Here is a 16647-nt window from a genome sequence, read left to right on the forward strand (position 1 = left end):
TACCTTTTTTGGAGGCTCTTTTCCTTCTTTTTGTTTATTTTGTTCTATTCTGGTAGATTAGTTTAGTTTAATCTTACATTTTATTTTATTATTATTGTCCCTAAGAAGCCTGTTCTTTTCTAATGAGAGACAAAAAGGGGTGGACCCAGTTTAGAGGTGAGGCAAAAAGGAATAAAGAGAAGCAAAGGGAGGGAAAGCTGTAATAATAATAATAATAATAATAATAATAATAATAATAATAATAATAATATAATATGAGGGGGAGAAAGGGTATTTTCAATAAAAGGAAAAATAAAAGGTCCAAAAAAGAAATATATGCTAAAAAAGTTTTTCATTAAATTGTAGACTTAGCCAAATAACAGCCAAAAAAAAGTTTCTGTATTTTGACCTCTTTAATGGTTTGTATTGTCTGCATGCAAATGTATCTCTGTGCTAGAATCCAAAGATAACTAATTATGTAAATGTGCTATGTTGTTTTATAAATAAAGTCAAATTTTATCTTTTCTCATTTAAAAGAAAAAAATGAACATAAGAAAATCAGTAGCAACTTTATATTGTGAGGAGTGTTCAGAAAAAAAATTATTAAAGGAATCATATTCACAAAAATTACAAATCATCAAGCACCTTGGGAAAGCATTAGTACTCTGGTCACCTCTTGTAACCATTTCCCTCCATAGCAGTGACTCTGCTTTGTAATGGCTCCTGTGTTTACCAGCTCAGCAACGAGGTGAACTTTCAACAGTGTGTGTATGAGTGTGAACATTTATCAGATGTACGTTTGTGCTCTTTAGTCAGTTAACTCATCTCATGCCTGCTTTTAGAAAAGCAGTAAGGGTAATTATTAATTGTCGGCTATTACGGTACAATCTTCTGTGCAGTATCATTTGATTAGTTGATATTTCCAATGAAACATTAACAAAGGACGTCTATAAAGACACTTTTAATCTGTAGAAGATAACTCTGTGAAGGATGACTATTCAAATCAGACATGAATATTTCTCTCAACTTTAAAAACAAACTAGCAAACAAACAAACAGCCTGAGCTGGTTGGCAACAGTGCAGACCTAAGATTACCAAGAAGCCTGGGAAATACATCTGTGAATGTTGGTGGCTTACAGCATCACCATGATCTGAGTGCAGAAAATGCCAGAAAGAAGATTATGATTCTAAAGCTGGGCCAGATCCTCCAAGATCGCAATGTTGAAGTGCACTTCTCTACATCATGTATTTTTACAGTGAGATTTGCAGAGCCAACAGATTATTATGTCTCTGCTGCCATGACTAAAGACATTCTAGAAGATGTTTCTGATCAGAAAGGCCTGAAATTCCTCCCTAGAAGTTTGTTCCTTTCAATAGGTCCTACAAATTACAAAAATTGTACTCTGTCATGTCAATCGTCCTGACAATTAATTTTCAGAGGTTATTACTTCCAGAAACTTTATTTCCAACATATAATTATTGAGCTAATGTAAGATTTGATATAACTGTATGCCAAATTTAACATAGCATATATTTATAATGACACATAATCACATATCATTTTCCATAGAAGTGTATTTGAAGAAAAGTTTTTAAAATAATGCTGATCTTTAGAACAAACAGTACTTACCTACATATGATATGCTTCTGTATTTAAAATTCAAAATGCTGATCTTAATGTATATGGCTGATTTAATCCTCTGCTAGGAATTTTTGCTTGGATAATTACTTGACCTGTTTATTTCCTGAGGTCTAGCCCCAGGTGAAGACAAGGCCTGAGAAGGGTGGCAAGGGAGGAGTGATTCAGATATGAGGACAGGGGAATTTTACATCTTGACTGACTGGCAGTCAGAGTGCTTCTTTATTTTTATGGAACTCAGTAGGCAGGATAGATGCATGTTTTTCCAAAACATAGATGAGATCATATCTGGCCCCGTACATGTGTTTTAACTGTTGCTTGGCTATCAGTTCACTCATCACTGATAAACCATGACAGAACAGTTATCTTTGACAATTGTTTTTCCTCATCAGTCCAACAGCTCAACTTTTAACAATATTACAATTTCAAGGGCATGTCTTGCCAAACCATGACAGTCTGCTCTTAGGCTGGTAGTTCTTGTGGTTTCAAGGGCCCTAGGCAGAAAGAAGACCTTTGAGCCAGCCAGGGCAGATTGCCATGCCCCAAGCAGTGTATTATCAGCTTTTCATGGTCAGAGTGCAAATTGTCAGTAGGCCCAGGAAGTCTTCATGCCAAAGCTGCTGCAGTTATTATTCAATGTCTGGCACAGTATAATGTTTATATTGTATATATTTGTAGAATATATGTATATGCCTAATCTTGGAATTCTTTTGTTCCTTGGTCTTACAACACCACAGTGGCCCTGTATGAGTTAATTCTTTCTAAAGAAGGGAGGTCTTAAGACTTCATTTTTTTATCATTTATTCACACCATTCTTCATCCGTCGGTAGGAGGAAGAGATTTTTTTTTTATTTAATCTCCTGCCAACTTCCCTAGCCCACTGAAACTTGTTTACCTTTTAAAGTTAGTTTTATTCTGATCATCTTATTCCTGAGTAAATGTAGGGGCAGATTTTCCAAGAGTATCTTGGAATCAGAGCTTTACAAGGAGGTCTCTGGCATCTTTATTTGAGTCACAATCTCTAGGGAGTAAGAAAGACCTTCAACTACAGCCAGATAAGGATATCTCCCTAAAAGTGGGAGGGGTGAGTGGTATGGCCAGGACTTTCCTGGGGAAGATTAGAAGCAGTACTCCTGGTAGAGAGCATAAATAATAAGAAAATATTTTTCTCCAGTCTACATGAGGTTTATATGTCTTTCTAAGAACATTTAGGCTAATTATTGGGGGGGGGGCAGTCACTCACTATGACAAAGCTGGAAATGAATGACATTCCCATTGGGGAAAAAATAGTCACTCACTATGACAAAGCTGAAGATGAATGAAACTCCCATTACTCATAAACACATCCTCTTTATTTGTTGTTGGGTTTGGGTTTGTTTGGTTTTTTGTTTTTGTTGTTATTGTTGTTGTTGTCTGTTTTTGGGTGTTTGTTGTTGTTGTTGTTGTTGTTTGTTTGTTTTGTTTTGTTTTGTTTTTCCAGATAGGGTTTCTCTGTGTCGCCTTGGCTGTTCTAGACTCACTGTGTAGACCGGGCTGGTCTCAAACTCATAGCAATCTGCCTGTCTCTGCCTCCCAAGTGCTGGGATTAAAGACATGTGCCACCATACCCAGCTCACATCCTCTTTATATAGGGAGCTAGCAGCCAATAATACTGGCACCAGCTGAAACAGGTTTAGAAAATATTAAAGAACATAAGATAATGATCTGAACAGTACAGTACAAGAATAGGTTATTCAAAGCACACATTCTCTCCAAACCTAGCCTTCACAATGACACACTGTGTGTAGCAGGCTCCAGTGAAAGATCAAAGAACAAACACTTGAGCCTGTATTAAAAAAACAAAAACCAAAAAACAACCCTAGTCATTAAAGAGCTAAATAGCATAGATCAGAATCATCTTTCATATTGAGTTGGGATGTGAAGCCAAGGGAAAGGAGATAAGCAGAGAGACAAAGAAGAAAACCAAGCATGTGCAACTTAAAGTGGACTCCTGGAGCACAGGCACTGTGTCTATTGGAGAACTATAAACACTTTCATCTTGGCCACACCACCACTGCCAAACTGATGACTAATTGTACACATTTTTATGGAAACTATAGATCCTTGTAGAAATTTTACATTGCTAAATAAGAAATAAAGCCTTTTCAGAAAATCATCCCCAAACACTGGCACCTTCACCATTTTAAGCAAACTGGATCTAATGGGAAGCCATTGTTACTGACATGTATTTAAGCTAACAGCCAATAATGCTTGTGCCAATGCTGATCACAAAGACAGTTCCCAACTTATAAAGCCTTTAGGAAGTATAAACCCACATATTAGAATGTGTGTGTGTGTGTGTGCATGTTAATGCATGTGTGTGTGTGTGTACAAGCACATCTAAACTCTGACATTCCAGACACAATTGCATGGAACACTGAATGTTTCTACTAATAAAGCATATTATATAAAGATGACAGGCTGAAAAAATGGTTCAGCTTCCAAAAGCAAATACCACTATTTCTAGGACAGTGAGACAGCACTTTGGGTTGACGTAAGGAATGCAAACTGATTGTCTTATCTACTGTTAACCAGAACACTGAAGTCTACAGCTTTATCTTTATCATTTCCTGCATACAAATCATTGCACTGTGGTGTTTTCACTGTTACTTCACGATTCTGCTGAATATTTTTCTATTCTCACTTTAATGTGGAAAAGGAAAATAAAACTGAATTGTCTCAAATGCACTTTCCAACCTTAAGTCTTTATAAAACAAAGCGTTTAGAAAGCATAAGCCCACACATTTGAACAAATATACACACAGAAAATAAAATGCGTATGAACCGGGACACATCCCACAGGGTTGCATGCAACTCTGAATGTTTCTACCTTGTGCACGACTAAGGTAACATGTGAGATAAAATCCATGGGCTGGAGAAATGACTCAACTTTCACAGCCACTTGTTGCTCTTAAGGAGGACCAGAATTCAGCTCCCAACACCCTCGTCAGCTAGGTCACATCTCCCCTGTAACCTTAGCTCCAGTGAATTCAGCTCCCCCTTTGGGAACCTCCCACAGATACTTGCACATGCCTATGGGTACACAGAGACACACGCACATTGCACATAAATAAGAATAAAATAAGTTAACAGCTACAAATCGGTACATGGTTTCCTACATCGATCAGCCATTGTGGCTTTTCTAGGTTTACTCTCCATTTAGAGTTTGGCTTTAATTTCTTTTAAAGAGATTTGGCATTGTGTCTTGCCCAGTGAGTCAGCATGATTTCTTCTCGCCCAGTGAGTCAGCAATTTAGGCCTGATAGAGAGTCTAAACTGAGTGCCTTATCGACCGACTGTTAAGTAACCATGAAACTGAAATCTACAGCTTTATCGCTTCCCATGTTATTCTCTTAATCTTCAACCTCTTTACAATTCACAAGGCCCTTATGTTTGGGCTTTTATAACACGGGATACTCCCTGTGTATACACCTGAAGTCTTGTTTCTGTTTGGTTTCTGTGGCTGTGCCCACAAGAGCATTTTTGTGGTAGGCGTTGCTGTTTGCACCAAGCCTTAATTCGCGCTTGACTAATGAGCACCCGAACCCAGTAAACACAAAAGAAGGACGGGTAGTTGCAGTGTCTTTCATGTGAATTAGGCCTCAGACAGCTATGACTTCAATGTCCAGGTCCTCCTGGAGATAATGACCACTTTTGTGGCAGGAGAATAGAAACTTAGAAAGCTACATCACAATTAACATGTAAAGGAAGCCAGTAGTGGGGAAAGGCTGGAAGCCCTTCTTTACCCGGGCAATGCGTGAGCAGGGAAAGCACACACGATACAAATATGTAAGAGGGAGGCTATATAACAAAGCCTCTGGCCTACTTCTCTTGAGTGCATGGTATTTTTTTTTTTCCAGCTCACTCACTCTTATGCACAAGAGTGTGTTCCCTTTCTTAAAACCCTGTGTTTATTTTTACTTTTATGTATCCATGAAACAGTCATTTGTCACAGGATAATACAGAATCTGGCTTTTCAGCATGTGCCACATTACAGTCCATGCCCCAGTGCTAATCACGCTTCAGTAAAAACTTGAGGAGGACAAGACATGTGGTGCTTTTGAACGAATCCTCCTGGGGAAGTGGCCCTGAGTGTGTTTGGTTATAATAGCCCAAGTCTTGTAAAAACAGACACCTTCTGTACATTAATAACCATTTGTGGATATTCACAAAAGGGGACTTCACAAAACAGATTAGAATGCCATCAGAGATGTATTATTTCAAGAACTTGTTGTATCACAGTTGTATTAGTTCAAGAAATTTTATCCCAGTTTATCTAAAGTGTGTGTGAGACTTCACATTTGCGCATATAGAAATACAGTCTTGGATGGGATTCACTATCCAAGTGCCAGAAAGATTCATTACTTAGTTCTCTAATCTCATGGATTCTTATGCAATCTTTTTCCTCTACTATTTGAAAATGGTTCCAAACCACAAAATGTCCTTGCATCACAGATAAAAGACTGTGCCAGTATGTCTCTGCCATTCTGCTGAGTTATATTATTAGGTAAATTTCCTCAGCATGAATTATTCTTCTATAAACTATGCTCCATTAGAGGACAAGAGTGTACTCTCAATAATCATTTCATTAAAAAATTTTGGGATTTGATTTCCCACACCAGGCCTTCAGCCAGTTAACTGTACTTGTTTGGGCTTCAGCTGGGGGAGTATACCAAAGACAATAAAGATGACCAAAAAAGTGATCGCTGGTCTTAAGTGGTTCCAATACCAAGATAAGAAACAGGCACATCATCACATCACAAGTCAGCATGATTGAGACGACAGGCAAGATTGCCAGGCCAATATGAAAGAATAGCACAGCTGACACTGAGAAAGGAGACAGAATTTCAATGGCATAATTTGAACTTCTGAATCAAGCTACATGTGAAGACCTCTCTGTTTGCAATTCCTTGATTCACTAAGTCCTTTCCACTTTTTGTTGTCTTGTTAAGATGTGTTGAGGCAGGTGAGCTTTGTGTTCGCTGTTGAAGATGTTCTAATAGAGAGTAAAGGTAAGATAGAAACACAAGAAGGAGGTCATGCGTAAAGGCCCTGGCAGAGCCTACATGAGTGACAATGGAACTAAAGCACAGCTATGTCCATAGAGACCAAGGCTTAGTGGCTCATTAGAAGTGTGAATAAGTGCACCTGTTTGGTTTCTGGTGTGGTGATGGATAGCCAGTGTGAAAAAGAAGTGACCACATGCACTCTGAGGTCTGTCCAAGCGTGGTGTGCACAGACTTGCTGCTACTTTATCTAGAGTAAAAGACTGTCTGATGAGGCCAGCTGAGCTTTTGCCACATGGTAAAATGAGGGTGATTCTCAGTACTTGGCTCCTGTGCCCACCATGGCTGATAATGGGATAAAGTCTAAGTCCTCCTCTTGGATGCTGCTCCCTTCCAGTAAAACTGAGCATGACGGTAATTCAATCTGCAGTTCCCAGAGGCATAGGTGGCAGCAGCTTTGTAGACACGATGCAACTCTGAGCCAGAGAGCCTGCAGTTGGAAAAGGACTCCAACATTTCAATTCAAATGTTTAGGATGAACATAGGAAGATGTTTCTAATGTAATGACACGAGGAAAACAGGGGACTCCTCAAGATGTATAAAGTAGCCTAACATGCACAAGGCTCTGATTCAATAATTAGCATTCATGTGCATGTACACACACACACACACACACACACACACACACACACACAGTATATAAATTATGTAAACTGAACTCACAGGAATAAAGGTCCCGATCAGTGAGGTATTGAATATGAAGACAAAGGATAAGAAATAAAGAAGATGAGAAATCAAAAAGATAAAAACAATAGCTGGAAACAGAAGTTCTTACATAAACTGATGACTTATGCCAGGCAAGTTTATTAAGAAGTACTGCCACATATATGTATATATATTATTATCAAAGGGAAAATGGCTCAAGACTTTAGAGACCTAAGGTAGACAATGTTGGCAAAGAGAACACAGGCTATCTCAGACAGAGCTGTCTGAGCTAAGTCGGCATGTGTGGGGGTGTCCCTAGAACACACAACCTTGACTCCTACAAGGCTCTGGCTCCAGCCTCAGCTTGACTTTGCCAAGTCCTTTCCTGGACAAGGACACAGAACTAAAGTTCCCTTTGTCCTTTTATCAGGACCTCTGGGAAAGTCTTGGGTCAGTCTGGCTCCCCACATTATGTATATACATATCCACAGCTGCACTGAAGACAGACTTACTTAGCCTCACAGTCATTCAAAGCAACGTGAAGCAAAACTAAGCTGAAGCGTGTTTCAGTACTAAAGACTAATAGAAATCAACATATCGCTGATGAAAATTATTGTTTTGCAATTGAGTACAACAATCTTCAAATTATGGTACACAAAATAGCCCTTCTCTTAGCCAATATTTCTATTTCTAGGTGTATATATATATATACCTAGCTATATATACAAAGCTATAAATAGAAATATTTATATATCATATGTATATATGCATGTATGTATGTATGTATCCAATAAAGTCTCATTTAACATCAAAGAGCCTCAGATTTGCTTTGTAGTTGATATTGATCTCCACAGATCTTCCTGTCTCCACCTCCTGACTGCTCAGACTATAGGCATGAGATACTATTGCTAGTTTATTCAATGTAGGTCAACCGAGGGAGATATGTATATTACTTCAGAAAAAAAATATTAATGCTTGAGATATTCATTTTAGTATTCTACACGATATCAAATCTATTAGGGAAAGGTTATAAATGAATCTTAAAACGCTACCAACATGTATGTATATAGATATACATGAAAAAATTAATGCTAAAATATAGGAAGTGGTGGTGGTGACTCTTTAAATGAAGCAATTTATAGAAATATGTATTGTTACATGCTGTGAACCTATACATACAGGCAAGGACCAAGCTAAATCAAATAAAGGGACAAGGTAAAGCTTCTGTTGATGGCTGGAAGGAGATTTCTTAGAGCAATACTGTTTGGGCAACAATCAATTCAAACTAAACTGTGAGTGATAAGCCTGGCAAATTTTTAAAAGCAAATCTAGATCAAAGTTAAACTGGTCTCTCGGGAAGTCATTTAAATTATATATGCATCACCCTAAGATAAAAGATAAAACTTATACAATTAATTGAATTCACAAAAATAAGGAAGTTCCGTTCCTCAGAAGACACCTAAAGAGTGACACAAATTCGAGCTACAGTTTGTGAAGTAAAAGCATAAGCTGACACATGCAAATGATATAAAGACATGAAAAGTGGGCAAGATCCTGAACTTAAGGAGAACAAGTGAGAAAACATAAATAACCAATAAACAAAGAAGAAACATTTTTAAACTCATGAGCAATCAAGGCATTTCAAACTAAAGCCATGTCTGTTATAAACAAATGGAAGAGTTTGGGGAGGAATGAGAAAGAAGATGATGAACACAAAAATGAGACATGCAGAGTGGAAACATCATCAATCATCATAGATTGTCATTGTCCAGTTGTACTTAGAAGCTGGTGATAAAACTGGAAAACAAACCATTTAAGAAATAATAATTTCAATTATTACAAGGAATGAAACTATAGTTCATTCCTTAAGGCAGAGTTGCACTGAATTCCAGGGAAAGTGTGCTGAGAGTCATACGTTATCTCAATGCTGCTATTAGGGAAGATAGTAGTGATGGAGTCTGATGGAAAGTCTCTCCTTCACATGGGATTACAGTTGTCTAACTAGCAGAAGGATGCCAGTTTAATTAGCCATATTTACATAGATATAAAGAGGGTTAGTCCAAAGGTAGATATAAAAAGTGACCTATTAAAGATGTGTGCTAGGAAGAAGATCCATCAGAATCCTTCAGGACTTTCTACTCTTAGACTGAATTGTGAGAATTATGTAGAGATCTGTTCCTTTCACAGAGGATTATAGAAAGGATGATTATATTTTGTAGTCACTGAGCCCTGTATGTGTTTTACCTATTTTACATATGAGAAAAGGAGTTGGGAGAATGGCATATTATCATGGAAATACTAGCATTAACCTAAGATAAAAAGAAAACAAAAAAGAACCTATAAAAGTGAACATGTAACAAAATAACAGTGCTCCTAAGATATATGTCTGTGGTCTCTGCTTCCCAAGGCAAAACAGCATTCATTTTCTGGTACGTCTCCTTGAACATTTAACAAGAAGGTAACAATAATTTCTTCCTTCATGATTTCCCACACATGAAAGGTGGAAGTCTGTGATGACACCGCATTGTATGATATCCCCAAATAATTAATAAAAATATTATGTTGGGGAAAATTGTAAGTACAAATTTAAAAAAAGAAACAAATCTTCTTCTCATTGGATATTCTACTGAGATCATGTCTCTTGTCATTGTGAACCTTCTATTTGCCAACTTAAGACTGAATTATGACCCAGGGGTCTGGAAGCAATGAACCATTAGTCATTCATATGTCTTATTTAGGGTTTCTATTGCTGTGATTAAAATACACTCACCAAAAGAAACTAGGGGGTGAAAGGCTTATGTCAGCTTATTTTTCCATACTACAGCCCATCACTGAGAGAAGTCAGGGCAGAAATTGAAACAAGGCAGGAACCAGGAGGCAGAAACTGATAATGAATGTCATTAAGGAACACTGACAACTGACTTTCTCCTGTGGCTTGCTCAATCTGGTTTCTTATACCATCCAGAACTACCTGCTTAATGGTGGCCCCACCCACATTGTGTTGGGTCCTCCTGCATCAATCAACAATCAAGAAAATGCCCTATAGACTTGCCTACAAGCCAATCTTATAGAGGCATTGTAGACTTTGAATTTTTTTTAAATTTATTTAGATTACAACTCAATTGTTATCCCATCACTTGTGTCCTCCTCTTCCTCCCTCCCTCCCTCTTACACTCTATTCCCCTCCCCTAGGTCTGTGACAGAAGGGGACCTCTTCCCCCACCATATGGTCACAGCCTATCAAGTCTCATCTTGGTAACTTTCCTATTCTTTCTTTGAGTGCTACCAGGTCTCCCCACCAAGAGGAAGTGGTAAAATATGGGGTACCAGAGTTCATGTTAAAGTCAGTGCCCGCTCTTCACACAACTGTGGTGAATGTCCTGTCCCTTGGCTAGATCTGAGTATGGGTTCAATATTTACTGCATGTATTGTCCTTGGTTGGTGCAGTATTTTGAGCAGATCCCCTGGGTCCAGATCTGCCCATCATGATGTTCTTCTTGTAGATTTCTAGGACCTCTGGGCCTTTCTATTTCCTCATTCTCCCATACTTCTCTCACCTAGAGTCCCACTAGGAGGTCCCTGCACCTATCCCAATCTCTTGGTAACGGGAAGATTTTCAGGGGATATCCCTGTTGGGCCAGTGTCCAATTATAAGTGAGTATATACCATGTGAGTCTTTCTGAGTCTAGGTTAACTCACTTCAGTATGATCATTTCTAGTTCCATCCATTTGCTAAAAAGTTTCAGTATTTCCTTGTTTTTAATAATTGAGTATTATTCCATAGTATAAATGTACCACAGTTTCTTTATCCATTTTTCAACTAAGGGATATTTAGGCTGTTTCTAGGTTCTGGCTATTACAAATAAGCCAGATTTGATCTTTTAAAAACCTACGTAATTTGGGGTTCTTTAATGCCTCTACTTTCCTTCCAACCCACCTACACTAGCTAGGGAAGAAAGGAGATCAATAAGGACAGTGGAAGTTGATCTTTTTAGACTCAGTTTCTTGGGGGTGGCTCTACTCTTTGTTGTCAGGATTCTAGCAGCCACCCAGCAACAGGAACAAGCAGCAGTGAGAGTGACAGCAAACAGAGCAAACTCTTTGAAGTCTTCTCCATAGCCTGTCTCTCTCTCTCTAGGAACACCTTGAAGGGGAGTAATAAACAGCCAAGTAATGTGAAATGATGCAAAAGCTAAGGCTCTGGTGTTTGGGCTCCTATTTATCTCCTCTCACCGTCCATACCAGGATGTTTATGAACTGGCAAAGACCATGTCCCCGCAAGAGGCAATTCCTTTTCCAGTGGACAAACATTACACACCCTCACACAAGTCTGTTTCACATCCTACACTTGGGATCAAAACAAAAACATATTTACATCCACTACAAGGCATTTTTCCCATTAGAATTCTTTCTTCCCAAATATCCATAGCTTGTGTCAAGTTAAATAGTCAGCACAAGATATTACACTCAATGCTAGGTGCTTTCTTTCAGTATTAATGTCAACCATTGACTACGTGTAAAAGAGTGTATCAAACACCATACTCTTCTCTCTGGTCCTCTCTGGGGTGTGTAAGACAGATTGTTATAGATCAGGGAAAGATTAGAAAATATCCACAGATGCTCAAAAATCTAAGTGACTAAAGGGACCTCAAATGTTAGGAAGCATTAGGAAGACAGCAAGACTTTTGATGGTGTGACTCTGACCTCATCAAGCCTTATTGGTTCCTTCTGTGCATGGGGAAAATAGAAGCTGTTCCTACTCAGATTTTTACAGCGTTAGAGCAGCCTCATGCTCATAATAGCCATACTGACCTCTTGGAGTCATGACTGCTGTTTTCCTGGTAGTCAGCAGGATTCCTTAGAAGCCTGGTTTGAAGCAATGTTCTCCTCACATTTGAAACCAGTGGTCGATGCTCAGCACTAGTAGCAGCTGTTGGGCATCTCATTGGTGTGGCTACAGAGTGCATCAGGAATTAGCATAGATTTACTAAGTGAAATAGTTCCCTAATCCAGATGCTAAAAGGGATCAGAAGGCACCCAGATTTTCTGGCCTCAATTCCATATTTAGCAACAATGGATTTATGTACTTCAGTCTTTAAATATTGTGGTCTGCCTTTTGGGAGGAGACCTCAAACAGCCTTTTCTATGTGCTGGCCAAATCTTAAGTAAATAGGTAACATAAATAAATAAAATTTAAATGTTCTCTTGTCTTTATTAAAGAAAACCCAAAGCCCAAACATGTAAAAGAGTCCTTTCGTTAGGGTCAATTTTTTTATGGACTAGAATGATCATTAAGATAGGAGAGTTTTGTTATGTCTATTTCTATTGCCCTGAACTGGAGAACTTGCTATTTGTGTAGGAGAGGGGCATGTACATACACAGTTTTGAAGACCTAATGTCACTATTTTGGGAATCAACTATTTTTTAGCAATTTGCAGTTTGGAGGGACTGAGTTACAGGGATTACTTTATGTTTGGAAACGAAACAAAACAAATAGAAATGTTATCGCTAAATGAACTTCCCAGAGTCCTTTGAAGACTTTGAACTGTGGAAACAAACTTTTTTGGTGAGTGTGTACTTTTAACAGGTCATTTTAATATACTGTAGGTGTTTATGAAGTTTATGACCCCTGCACCTGAGGAACTGTCTTTATGGAGAAACATGCATGGATGCACTGCTGCATTTTTAGAGTTATTTCCTAGTAAAATCATCTCCAGTTGGTTGAGAAACAGCCTTTGAAATCTCGGTCAAGGAAGAACCACTCTGCAATTGCCAGGGAGAAACTGTTTTCTATGTTCCCACACAAGTTGTTTTGAAAAATGATTAAAGTCCGGGTGCTGAATTGCTATTTCTGTGCTGTGAGCTATTGTAGCCTCACTTCCAGGAGAAATGAATCCTAACAGTCAGGGTGCTGTGCAAAGGCTTTTCATAAGTAATCAGGATCGCTCACAGACATTTTGGATTAACACCCACTTTGGGTCGGATCTTTGAAGAAAGGAACACTCAAGGGAAACTGTCTCTTCAAAAATACATTCAGGAAAAAGAAAAATACACAAAAGCCGGCCTTGTGGACCATCCTTGCTGAGCTGTCCAGCACATGCCAGTGGCTATTTGTGCTGTCACAGCATCTAAGAACTGCAGATGAAATAGGAGGGCACTGCAGAAAAACACAGCAAATGGTGTCAAATTCAGATGTCCAAAGGGCATCTGTTGCTGGCTCAGCTTAAAAGTATGGAAGTGTATTCAGTTATAAAGGGGAAACATGTGCCCAGGCCTTTACTAGGCCTGATATCTTAATCTGCTACCTTGTTAAAGAGCCAGGCAGTGTTTGTCATAGACCTGGCTTGTCAGGCGTTGTCACAGACGGGGTTCTCTGTGCTTCCCTTTGTGTTTTAAAAGCAATTTATGTAAATGAAATCTGCACCATCTAAAATTGTAAACTTTCAGGTATAAAATTAAACGTTTTGATATAGTCTATTTGCATGCCCTTCTTAGATGCTTTTCACCTGTCATGGCTATGCTCAATCTCTGCAGCTGTGAGTGGTGTACAGCTGTGACGGTGACTTCAGATACAGCTATGACTGTACACTCCTCGGTGAGTTCATATCCCTAAGTCTCTGTGAGGTAATGTGTTGGTCTCGTCTTCTTTTTATTCTCTTTATCATGTGGGTAACAAAGATAAATTGAGTGTGCCTTGAATTTCTCTGTCCATGAGAAAAAACTGAAAACTAATTAAGGGCTTTTCACTAATTAATTTCACCATACTCTGTCCCTGCCGGTATCATCAAAGACAGTGGCTAGGGGAGAGGAGGCTGGGTCAGAAGCAGAAGTCAGGAGCAGAGGTCACGGTGTGGCAACTGAACTTTTATGTTTGAGAATGAGTGTATTTACCTGGTGCTTCCAGTTGTACCCACAGGGTTGCTTGGCCGCGATATGAACCCCTCCTGCAAAATGAGAAACACTAAATTTTTTCAGACACATTCAAAGATGTCTGAGTACTGGTGGATTTTTGTCTTGGTTTAGCTTAATTTGCAATTCTAAATAGTAGCAAATAAGACTAACTTATAACTTTTAATGTTAAGTTAATCAAGAGAGTCTAAGAAAGGGGAAAGGTGAGAGGAAACAGGCTGTAATCAGGAAATACATTTCCAAACAGAACATCTATGAGTATTAAAAAAATTATAATGGAAGAGAGTAAGACACTTTCAAGAAATTGATTGCTAGTCCTAAAACACATAAGACTAAAAATGCACAAACGATTAAAGCACTGCAGTTCCAGGAGCCAGTTAAGTGTCCTGTAAGTGATTGAGCTTTTCCTTTTCTGATTAAAGAAATAGTTTCCATTTCATTCCATATAGCAGGCTAGATTTCATGAGAAGTCAAATCAGACTGGGTATTTTACAACTAAAAATGCAATGTAAAAGTGACAAATATGCCATTGGCCCAATGAGAAAGGTTGAGAAAATTCCAGAAATCAAAAGAACAGAGGAATCTGAGATCTTAGAGAAAATCAAGTTCTTCGTGCCCTTTGGGGTGTTCAGCCTTGATGAACTGAGGTTTGAGCATCAAGGAAAGGGAAGCAAGAAGTTCTGCAGAGGAAGTAGGACTGAGACCTACAGCTTTCAGTGACTTCTACACTCTCAAGAATGTAATAGAAAAACACGTCCTCTGAAGGACCGGATAGGGGTGTGGTCACAGCCTCAGCCAAGAGAGGGTGGAGACAGATTCTTCCTTTCTTGACTTTGATAAACAGATGAATTGCTCTTGTCAGCGTTTCTGGTGTTCCAGTATGAGACTTAGCACTGTGGTAACTCCCAAATGCCAAGAAAGGGGTACTAGGAAGTTAAGGGTGAAATGACTCTTCTTCCTGTACAGTCAGCAAGCAACAGATCCAATCCCATGTCTTACATTTAGCTCTGATAAGCTGTGGGTTGAGAACACTTAGGAAAATCTTGGTTCCCTTCCCCTTGCTCCCACGGAACTCTGTGAGTAAAAGAGTGTAGCCTTGTACAGTTCTCTAGAACATCTCTGGATGTGCTACTTAAACAAATGAGCCCTTCAGACATTCAGCCTTTGGAAGCTGTTGCTGCTTTGTCTTGTGATTCATATGCTCTCCCAAATGAGCCTGCATGAGCTTCACCAAGTCCATTGTCTAAACAGATACTTTCCAGTGTTCATTAATGTCAATCCAGAGGAGAACTTCAGACTTTCTTCTTTACCATTTATGCATAAAGATACAGTACATTCCATAGTTCCCTCAAATCCTTTAGTTAAACAATGACATTTTTCATCTTATTTAAAAGCGGTAGCAAATATAACATTGTAAATGACTGAAAGTTTATTTTAAAATGTAGGAAAATCATTATAATAAGAATTCAATGGATGACCTAAGCATCAGGTTGATGAGAACTAAATAGAGATGAGATAAACTGGAGATTTGATACGTTAATCAGGAGGCAGAAAACGGACTGGATGACAGAGAATTTTAAAAAAGATTTTTCAATAGATTGAAAGAGTTTAAATTGTCACTATTAATGAATTAATGAAAAGGAAAACTAAGAAATCTGCAAAACTAACAAAAATCATGAAACACAGATTTAAGTATCAAAATGAACGCAAAACAGAAGAAAATTACACACCAGACACAACATAGTAAAAATAATAATAAGCTGCTGAGCATAGAAAAAACACTTGAAAATGACCGAGAAAGAAATCAATCTAACAATACAAAATTATCATTTACCCAATACTGTTTTTGAATTATCTGTATTATTAGTAGGCTCAGCTAGCAATCAATGAAGACACTGACACTTGTTATATTTTAAAATAGCCTTAGTTAACCTGGGCCAGGGCAGATATCCTCGAAACTACTTCCTATAATAGTGGGGCAGGTATGGGATCACTGCATCAATCCCACTCCATCTGCTTCTAATAATTTCTGTCAAGCTACCTCCCCGACATAATCCCAAATACTTGTTAATGTTCTTCATCTGGGCCAGATTTCCCATCTACTCTGCCACGTGTTTTTCTTCCATCTAATTCATGGCAGCCTTCCACTTTCTCTTCCTGTCTTTCTCCTTCTTCCTAGTGAAAGTCTCTCTTTTTCTTCCCAGAATTCCTCTCTCTCCTTCTTGGGACCCTTAGCCACACCTTTCTCATCTGCCCTGCCCAGGTGCGATGGCCTTTTATTAAGCAAAAGGTGAGTCACAGAGACAGCGAACAATAATTAGCACCAAAAAACATCATACCATCCCCCAACAACCCAAGTCTTTAATTAGA

Source organism: Acomys russatus, chromosome 5 (assembly GCF_903995435.1).
Source record: "Acomys russatus chromosome 5, mAcoRus1.1, whole genome shotgun sequence".
Lineage (NCBI taxonomy): Eukaryota > Metazoa > Chordata > Mammalia > Rodentia > Muridae > Acomys > Acomys russatus.